An 11390-nucleotide genomic window follows, 5' to 3' on the forward strand; every position below is an offset into this window, starting at 1 on the left:
AATTGAGGTCCTGGATGGAATCCCCAAACAGGAACTGGGAAAAGAACAACGTCCATTATTAGCTCCTTGGCACTTTACTCCCAGGTTCCATCTTCCAGAAAATTCTGTTTCAAAGCATTAGAAAAGACCTGGGCTTCCATCAACCAGACCCAGGTTCTGATTTGGATTCTGCCAAAACCGAAGATACAAAAATAGGGGGTTAGATCAATAAATATGGGTGCATCCCCTCAATGAAATAGTATGCAATTATTATGTTAAAAAAATGTATGCAAACATTTTGTGAAGTGGGTGGCACTGCAATGTTTAATGTAAAGGCAAAACATTAGAAGCATTGTAAATGTCTGTTGAAATGGGTTTGGAAAAATAAATTATGATCCATAATGTTGTGAACTGACCAAGGTCAATTTGGTCAGGTAGTCTTACGAGGCTCTCTTGTAACTGCCATTAGTCCAAGGTAGGTGAGGCCTACCTATTCCCCACCTAGCCACCAGGTTGTAACAAGAGCAGGTCTCAGGCCCAGATCAGCCAGGTGGAAATTAACAAGCAGGCCTAAGCAACAGTGGTACAACCTCTTCTGTGTACCCAAAGGAGTCCCAGCTCGGTCCTTGCATGCAAAATTCATTTAAGGCGGAGGCTACAGCACTCTAGAAGCAGGATTCTATTAGCCTTGAAGGCAGCATCAGGCGACCAGAATATCCAGATTCATGGTTGGACAAAGGCCCCCCTAGAGATCTAGCCAGACATGCCCCTGAGCACAAGCTACATGCCTGCCTAGATTCAACTGCCCTGTCTGTGCAAGTTCGGAGAGTGTCTCTAAAATAGTTCAGGCAAGCCATATACCTTGAATACTTCTCAGTTCAACAATAAGAGCCCATTGGGAATATCCGTTGTACAGATTCACTTGAACAATCACTCTGCTAATTAGCAAAATCTAGTGTTGATGGGAGGTAAAAATAGATGAAGCTCGTGGAGGGTGACTTTTCTGATTAAGGTTGGCCGCCGCTCCTGGAGTGGGAATTCCCGTAAAGAGCAGCTCACTGGCCCTGAAAGCATAGCTTAAACTAAATAACACACTTTATAACACACTGCCCGTCCTTAAAGTAAATTAGAGACATCGTAACACAGACAACAGAATACTATGCACCAATTAAAAAGAGTATGACACATTGCTTCCTGCTACAGCAAGATAGCTAAACCATTTTAAAGTAAAATAAGCAAGAATATATAACATGATTTTTATTTTTTAAATTTATTTATTTATTTATTTTTGCGGTACACTGGCCTCTCACTGTTGTGGCCTCTCCCTTTGCGGAACACAGGCTCCGGACGCGCAGGCTCAGCGGCCATGGCTCACGGGCCCAGCCGCTCCGCGGCATGTGGGATCTTCCCGGACCGGGGCACGAACCCGCGTCCCCTGCATCGGCAGGCGGACTCTCAACCACTGCGCCACCAGGGAAGCCCTGATTTTTATTTTTATAAAAAAATAAAATCATATATATGATTAAATAGGTATAAAGGAAAGTCTAAACAGATATAAAATTTATTGTTACCCCTAGAGAATAATTAGCAGGAAGAGAAGGGGGGACCTTCCATTGTTTCTTTATGCATTTCTGCGTTTTGAATTTTTTATGAGTATGTGTTACTTTGATAACATGAATTTTAAAACTTAAAGCTTGTTAGAAAAGGATGTTGGGGAAGAATAATTATGTGGAGAAATGTTTATAATATATTCTTGGCTAAAATACATTAGATAGTATTATATTAGATATGGCAGCCACTGTCTCCTCATCTGTGTGCAACCCCCCTGTTGGGGATTGTGTTTTCCAAAGATGGTCACGCCAATAAATATGCCAACGCACAAGCTCTTCTTCCGGTGTGACTTTGACAGGCCTCCGTTGACAGGTGGGGGTGGGGGTGCTGCGTTCCCTCCCCTTGAACCTGGGCACACCTTTCTTGCTTTTTTTTAATTAAAGTGTTAACAATTTTTTAGTTTTTCTTACTGTTTTATTTATTTATTTGTTTATTTATTTATGGCTGCGTTGGGTCTTCATTGCTGTGCGCGGGCTTTCTCTAGTTGTGGCGAGCAGGGGCTACTCTTCGTTGCGGTGCACGGGCTTCTCATTGCGGTGGCTTCTCTTGTTGCGGAGCATGGGCTCTAGGCGCGTGGGCTTCAGTAGTTGTGGCTCGTGGGCTCTAGAGCGCTGGCTCGGTAGTTGTGGCGCACGGGCTTATTTGGGCACCCGTGTGGGATCCTCCCGGACCAGGGCTCGAACCCACGACCCCTGCATTGGCAGGTGAACTCGTAACCACTGTGCCACCAGGGAAGTCCCTCTTTTTTTTTAAATTTTATTTTATATTATAGTTGATTTACAATGTTGTGTTAGTTTTAGGTGTACAGCAAAGTGATTCAGTTACACATATACATATGTCTGTTCTTTTTCAGATTCTTTTCCCATATAGGTTACTACAGAATATTCAGTAGAGTTCCCTGTGCTATACAGTAGGTCCTTGTTGATTAACTATTTTACATATAGTAGTGTGTATATGTTAATCCCAAATTCCTAATTTATCCCTCCCCCCACCTTTCCCCTTTGGTAACCATAAATTTGTTTTCAGAGTCTGTGAGTCTGTTTCTGTTTTGTAAATAAGTTCATTTGTACCATTTTTTTAGATTCCACATATAAGTCATATCATATGATATTTGTTTTTCTCTGTCTGACTTACTTCGCTTAGTATGATAATCTCTAGGTCCACCCATGTTGCTGCAAGTGGCATTATTTCATTCTTTTTCATGGCTGAGTAATATTCCATTGTATATATGTACCACATCTTGTTTATCCGTTCCTCTGTTAATGGACATTTAGGTTGCTTCCATGTCCTGGCTATTGTAAATAGTGCTGCAGTGAACGCTGGGGTGCATGTATCTTTTCTAAATATATATATGCCCAGGAGAGGGATTGCTGGATCATATGGTAGTTCTATTTTTAGTTTTTTAAGGAACCTCCATACTATTCTCCATAGTGGCTGTACCAATTTACATTCCCACCAACAGTGTAGGAGGGTCCCCTTTTCTCCACACCCTCTCCAGCATTTATTGTGTGTAGACATTTTGATGATGGCCATTCTGACCAGTGTGAGGTGATATCTCATTGTAGTTTTGATTTGCATTTCTCTAGTAAATAGTGATGTCGAGCATCTTTTCATGTGCTTTTTGGCCATCTGGGCAGATCTTTCTGTCTTCCTTGACCAAGCAAGTGATGTGATGAGCAAGTGAGCAAGGAAGTGATTGGTGCTCACTGACCTTCCAAGGCCCGGTCATAAAATGCAAAATGGCTGCCACCTGGCTTTCTCTCCCACTTGGGACACACGCTTGAGCCTTTGGTGTCCTGAGCCATCATGTAAGACATCTGGTTACCCTGAAGCCACCATGCTGGAATGATCATGTAGACATCTTTTCATGTGGAATGATCATATAGACATCTTTTCATGTGGAAAGATCACGTATCAATAGAAATAGAGAGAGGAAGATACCCAGTATGCCCATCTGTGCCAACTCCCAGCTGTTTGAGTCTTCCCAGTTCAGGTGTCAGACACATGAGTGCAGAAGCCTTCAGAATGACCACACCTCCAGCCACCATCTGACGGCAGTGGCATGAGAGATCCCCAAGCCAGGACACCACCTAGCTGAGCTGCTCCCAAATTCCCGACGCAGAGAAACCCTAAGAGATTATAAAAGCTAATGATTTGAAGCCACTAAATTTGGGGGCTATTTGTGATGCAGCAGTAGATAACTATGACACCCCCTGAGAGAACCTGCCACTTCCTCAGTCTGGGAGGGGAAGCCCTAGGAATCCATTGGCTCCATATGGCCCTACACATACCACCAGTGACAGGACCCCTGGAGGCTGCCTTACCCCGGCGGGCCTTCTCTGTTTTTCTCTTCCGGAAATTTGCAACGTGAACACCAACATTGAGCCTCCTAGCTTGAAGGCACTAGGAACTTCAGCTTCAGTTTGTAGCCTGTGTCCCAATCTTCAGAGGACAGAAGAAGGAATCAAACACTTAGAGAAAAGCAGGAAAGAGAGAGACCTCGTAGCCTTAAAAAAGGAACCTCCTTTCCTGTTTTTCTGTCTTACTTCTGATGCTCTTCCTTGGTTCTTCCTTGAGACACCTTTATAACCATCATCATCTTCCCCTTTATTATTATGGCTAAGGATGACTGAATGCTCACACGCCAAGTTCTAAGTGCTATATGCATATTAACTTTTTTTTTAATTTTTAAAAATTATATATTTATTATTTATTTATTTTTGGCTGCATTGGGTCTTCGTTGCTGCACAGGGCTTTCTGTGGTTGCAATGAGCCGGGGCTACTCTTCGTTGCGGTGCACGGGCTTCTCGTTGCGGTGGCTTCTCTTGTTGCAGAGCACAGGCTGTAGGCGCACGGGCTTCAGTAGTTGTGGCACGCAGGCTCAGTAGTTGTGGCGCATGGGCTTAGTTGCTCCGTGGCATGTGGGATCTTCCCGGACCAGGGATTGAACCCATGTCCCCTGCATTGGCAGGCGGATTCTTAACCACTGCACCACCAGGGAAGCCCTATGCATATTAACTTCAATCGTCGCATGACCTATGGGGTTGACACCACAATTATCCACATTTACAGATGAGGAAACTGAGCCCTGAAAGGTCAAGTCACTCGTCCAAGATCACAGTCAGTTGGATAACAGGAACTCTTTATCCAACACTGTTGTTATATACCCTTACATCCTACCAATAAAGACTCCCTGTTTTTGTTAAGGTCACTTGCAAACAAATCACTTCTGATCAAGCCAAATATGTATGGAAGTGTTCCAGTTTGGTAAAACTTGATACAAATAGACTTAACAGGAGTCCAGAGGGAAGGATGCAGTGGTTGCAGGAGACAACGCGATAGCTCCAGATACAGGTGCAGGTCAGAACTGCAGGTCACTGGGGCTTCCAGGCTTGAGATTCAGCTGCTGGTTGAGATGCAGAGCACTGCGGCTGTGCAGGAGTGAAGTCAGGGTGGGGCTGCAGACCGAGACCATCCATGCTCAGGCCAAGGCAAATTTAGAAGACGATGGAAGGAAATGAATCAAAACTCCAGTTGGATTAGGTTAAAACTGAGGGAATCTGATTAAAGTATGGGCTTTAGTTCATCATAATGTGTTAATATTGGTTCAGTAGTTGTGACAAATATACACCAAACTAACATAAGAGGTTAACAATAGGGGAAACTGGGTGTGGGGTATGTGGGAACTCTCTGTGCTATCTTTGCAACTTTTCTGTACACCTCAAACTATTCTCAAATTTAAAATGTACTCAAACGAGCAAACCATCTGTAACTAGAAGGCCGAACCGGGCACCAAGAGACAGTCTGACAGTGAACAAAAGCGGAAGCAAAGGCCAGAGCAGGAGTCTGAACACCGGGTGGGTTAGGAACACGAGGCTGAGTCTGACCTGCCCTTCTCTCCCCAGCCCTGGGCACGCCATCCAGCGCGCACTGGAACTCAGGACGCTCAAAATGTGTGTGTGTGGGGGGGGGGGGGGGATGGGGGGTGCATGCCTGAGGGCAGTGACGGTGCAAAGCCAGGCTCCCACGCTCCCCTCTCGGCTCTCACTAATCTCACTAACAACCGGGAGTGGGTCAGTGCAGGACGCCCCCACAGGCTGCTGTGTGCAGGGTTCCTGGTGTTGCCCTCTGAGGTTGAGGGAGGGTATCTGGAGACTGGACATTTTTCATTCATAACTCACCACGTTCATAAGGAAGGGGAAGTAGCTGCCAGAGGTGATGGGAGAAGAGGGAGCACAGTTGGTTTCCTGATGCTGGTAATGGATCGGTAATGACCAATGCACACTCCTGAGTCTAGACTCTTTCCCATTATGGGCAGCAGGATGGATGCCCAACAGCGGACTGGAGCTAGGGAGGGCGGGGAGGGGGGAGATAGGGGCTTGAAGACTTTTGCTGGAAGCTTTAAATAGTTATGCGGGTGGGGGAGGGAGAGAGGAGGCAGTGACTGGGTCAGGAGAAAGGATGATTGGGCAGGTTTTGGGGGCCCAGCTGAGAGCCAATCCCCAGAGGTAGGGAAATTTCCACAGCAACAGTCAGCAGCCCATTATAGGAAGAGAAGGCAAGCAGCCACATGATTCTGGGGTCTGGGTTGTGTCCAGTAGTTCCAAGAGAAGTCCTGAGAGGCAGGGAAATCAGGGCGTAGTGAAGAGAAAGAGTGAGGGGTAGTCCATGGGCCCATAGCGGAATGAGCATGGCAGAAAAGATAGAAGGGGAGGGACTTCCGCGCTTCCACTGCAGGGGGCACGGGTTCGATCCCTGGTCAGGGAACTAAGATACTGCATGCTGTGCAGTGTGGCCAAAAAAAAAAAAAAAAAAAAGACAGAAGGGGAGTCAGTGGGGGAAATAGAGGACCAAGGACCTGATCAGGTGACCAAGCATCCCAGCCAGCTCCTGTCAGCTTCAGAAGCTGTCTTGAAAACAGTTGTTGCCAAAGTATGGTCTTACCTTGTTCTTGCCTTTTGTAATTATCTGGAAAATGAACTTACTGTGATCACTTCACTAGGAGAAGATTCCCTTATACATTTTGTGTATGACTAGAAACCATCATTTGTTAATTTGTTCATTCATTCATTCATCCATTCATATATCCAATGTTGAATGTTTACAATGCGCTCTGTCAACACTGGGCCCTGCTAACTTGGAGCCAAACCATATGAAAAGAAGCTTTTTCCCCTTTCCCCCTTCATATGGGATGTAAATTCTCAGGTTATTTATTCAGGGTTCATCTCCAAGTTAGCAGGACCCAGTGTTCACAGAGCACACTGCAAACACCCAACACTGGATATATGAATGAATGAGTGAATGAAAAAATTAAACAACTTCTATTCATGTTAGTTTAAATATACTCATCTACTAGGTGCAATCTGAGAATACTCTTAAAATATTTTAGGTGTAATTTGCCTACTGTAAAATGCACGGATCTTAAGTGAACAGCTTGTTGTGTTTTCATCTATGTATATCTCCCATGTAACCACAGTCGAGATCAAGATACAGAATATTTCTATCACCCCAGAAAGTTCCCTTGTGCCCCTTCTCAGTCTCTCTCCCTCACCCTCAGATTACGAACATTCTGACTTCTGTCATCGTAAGTTCAGAGGACATGGTGCTTTGGGTTAGGTTTTTCAGGGGGGTTTGGAGAGAAACTAACCCAGTCACTGAAGTCAGTATCCAGTGGCTCAGTGAAATGAAATGCCCACTAAAACTTGGAAATAAGATTGCGCTCTGTCTCAGTCAGAGTTTAATCAGGAAAACAAATATGGCGAAGACCATGGAAGGGGGTTGGAAGCTCTCACGAATGGAGAGGTACGGTATGTGCAGTCAAACCCAAAGGGGGCTTATTACAGTGCCCTGTCAGTCTGACACAATTATCTAGTCTGCCCAGTGGGTGTGTTCCAGCTGCGGAGATGGGTACAACAGAGCCTGATTCGTTAACTATTTGCTGTGGCTTCATACTCACCAAGTTGATTTTGAGTAACTAGGATTCCTGTGTCACTTGCATTTTTGGAGAGAAAACACTGACCAGGTTGTCATGAATATGCAGACTACCACATACTTATATATGTCAAAATGCTATTTGTAACTTTAAGAACTTACGACTTTATTGTTTTGGGTCAATGTCACAGTGTCAGATTCCCTCTGGGACACTGACAGAACTGTTGTTCTCAGGCTGGGGGGCTGAAGCCTGGATTTTGCCCTGTGGTGAATTCCCGCAGTAGATACCATCTCTAAGATCTCTTGTAAGACAGCAGTTAACATGCCAACCGTAACTCTGGCCTTTCTTTGGAAACTTCCACCCTCATTGAACACATGTTGTGTAAACACAAGAATCTCCAAACGTAAGTTGAAATCGCATACAAATAATTCCTACCAAGTCAAAGGGAGATACGACTCCTCAAGATTCAAACGAGCAAACTAGATTTTAAAAACCTTTTTTATTGTAAAATATAAGACACAAACATACAACATCAATGTTCAAAATGTGGATAATAATGAAATGAACGCTAGTGTAACAACAGCTATCTAAGTCATTAAGAAATGACCAGCATCCCCAGATCTTCATGTCCCTTTTAGATGTATCCCCCTCTCTCTGCCGCCCCATAGGTAACTTCTATGACATTTTTATGGTAATCATTTCCTGGCCTTTCTTTATACTTTGACCACCAATGTTGCGTCTCTAAACAGCATACTTTCTTTTTGTGTGGTTTTGAACTTTATATAAATGGAATCATACTGTTCATTTCTTATTTCTATATAATATAATACAATATAAATATAAATGTGATATATAATACATAATCTGTTATTTATATTTATTCCTTTTCATTATGATATAATATGCCATTGTATGAAACATACAATACCACAATTTATTATCTAGCCTACTGTTAATGGATATCTCAATTGCTTCCAGTTTGGGGCTATTATGAACTGTGTTGTTATGAACATTCTTGTACGTGTATTCTGCCACATGTAAGTGCATATTCCTATAGTATTTCTTCCAAGGAATGGAACTGCTGGGTCATAGGGTATGTATATCTTCAGCTCTAATAGACAAGGCAATGTTTTCAAAAATCGTTGTACCAATTTATACTCGCACCAGCATGTTATGAGAGTTTCAGTTGATTCGCATCCTTGCCTACACTTGGCATGGTCAGACTTTTAGGCTTTTGCCAATCTAGTGGTGTGTCGTGGTATCTCGTGGTTTCAAATTTGCGTTTCCCTAACTACTAATGAAGTTGAGCATCTTTTTATATAGTTGCTGATCTTTCCTATTTCCTCTTCTGCAAAGTATCTATTCAAGTCAGTTGCCCATTTTTCTATCAGGTGGTGTCTTATTGATTTGTAGGAGTGATTTCCACTTTCTGGATATAATTGATCTTTTCCCATTTTGTGACTTGTATTTTCACTTACCTTATGGGTTTTTTTTAATCGACTTTATTTTTTAGAACGTTTTAGATTTAAAGAAAAATTGAGAAGATACTACAGAGAGTTCCCATATACCTCACACTCAGCTTTCCCTGTTAACAACAACTTACATTAGTACGGCACACGTGTCACAATTAATGAACCAATATTGATACATTATTCTTGACTAGAATCCATACTTTATTCAGATTTCCTTTTTCTGTTGCAGGATCCCGTCCCAGATCCCACATTACATTTAGTTGTCATGTCTACTTAGGCTCCTCTTGGCTGTGACAGTTCCTCAGACTTGCCTTGTTTTTGATGACCCTGATAGTTTTGAGGCACACCGGTCAGATATCTTGTAGGATGTCCCTCAATTGGGAGTTGTCTGATGTTTTTCTCATGATTAGACTGGGGTTATGGATTTGGGGAGGAAGGTCACAGAGATTGAGTGCCATTCTCATCCCATCATGTCAAGAGTATGTACTGTCAACATGGTTTGTCACTGTGGATGTTGACCTTGATCACCAGGCTGCAGCAGTGTTTGTCAGCTTCTCCTCTGTAAAGTTATTCTCTCCTTCTCTCTCACTTTTCCATTCTGTATATTGTGTCTTTTGAAAAGAAATCCTTAATTTTAATTTAGGAGCCCTTCACTGGGCTCCCTGATGGCTGATTTGCAGGGACCAGACCATCTCACAGTGGTCTCTCTGGGATCACTCAGAACTTACTGCTGGAATTAATAAGGGGTGGAGGGGGCAGAGTTGGGGAAGCAAACTATATTACATATTCTTTCAAATCTTCTATCTGGACCTCTCCTTTGGGAACTCAAGAACCAGGAATTTGACATTTTTGTTTTCTGGTTCTTCTCCAAGAGTCCTCCCCTCAGGGCAATGGATGGCTGGAGTCTTGGCTATTTGGCCTGGGAGGAGAGGTGTGGCAAGAGTCGGGGAGGAGGTTCTTTTAGGCTAACACATGGGTCATTACTTCAAATATTATCCTGCCACACACATATCCACCTTGAAATGCTTCAATGGAAAAGTTAACTGCACATCACCGGTTGTTTACTGAGCGCTAAAGATTGAATCAGAAGGGCTGTGTTCATAAAGCAGAACTGCTGACGATTCAGAAGGTGACCTTGAGTACGCATGCCCACCCCCAGGTTTCAATCTCTCAGTCTATGAAACAAGGAGAAAGCTTCCTACCGCGTTTATCCTGCTGCATTTCAAGGCTATAAGGAGCAGCAATGCCCCTTTGAGACCTCAGATGAAAAGGGGTCTTAGGTTTAAAGGACAAGCTGTTCACCCTTAGCTCAAAAATGGATGTTATTTCTCAAGACATAGAGTATGAAAGATTGTGAGATTTTCAGGTTTTCTTGGGGGGGGGGAAGAGGCAGGATTTATTTTATGTTCCAGTCTATTTATAATATTTTTAGTCTACTTCAAATTAATAGAAATAAGAATGTCCTAGAACTCTTTCAAGAACAGAAAAATTCACTCCTTTCCCTGTTTCTTAGGCTGGATGAAATTGCAGGAGTTGTGCTCCACTTTTAGCTGATTATTTAGACAAACGTTTTCAGGGCCTTGGTCTAGAACCTGTTCTACAATACATAGCAAGAGGTACAAAGAATGAAATTTTAGTTGATGTGAAGAGAAATGATTCCATCGTGCTTGAAAATGAATTTTTAAAAAATGATTAAATTCTTATATTGATATCTATTTTTTTCAAGCCAGTCATTTTAGAGTTGTTTTGAACTTAGCTGCTTTAGATAGTTTTGGTAATCTAATAATTTCACATTCCTAATGAAAAAATATCCCTTCCCCCTTCAGATTTCTTTAAAATCACATTTGTGCAAATTCTCCTCCGAAAGAACGCCAATTCGAGAGTCCAAGGGTTTTCTGAAATTGAGCGAGGAAATCCAGATTCCATTCCCTAAACTGAGAGTGGCTTTGGTAAGCGTAGGGGTTCTAGACAGTTCAAACCTGAGTATTTTCCTAGGATACCTGAGAAACTGCTGAGGTCACTGCTTTCAACCCACTCTCCTTTTTTTCTCCCTCTATTAATCCCAAGAAGAAAATGGAGATTGGAAACTGAGGAAATAGTAGGGCATTTCCCCCCCAACAGTTTCGTCTCGCATTTGTGCACCGAACGGTGCTCAGACACCTTTCAGTGGCTCCCCATTTCCTACCAACTGAAGCGTGGTTCTTTTATGTAACATTCAACATCCTCAATAAACATGTCCCTAATTGAAATTTTTAGCACTTTGTGCCCCTCTTCTTTGGTTAAACTAAACATTTAATGCTTAACCTGATGGGTTTTCTCCCTGTCATAGCTTAGTTTTTGCTACCTGAAAGAACCTCCCCATCTCCTATCCTTGCGTACTGAAACCACATCCATCT

This window comes from Stenella coeruleoalba (assembly GCF_951394435.1).
Source record: "Stenella coeruleoalba genome assembly, chromosome: X".
NCBI classification, from domain to species: domain Eukaryota; kingdom Metazoa; phylum Chordata; class Mammalia; order Artiodactyla; family Delphinidae; genus Stenella; species Stenella coeruleoalba.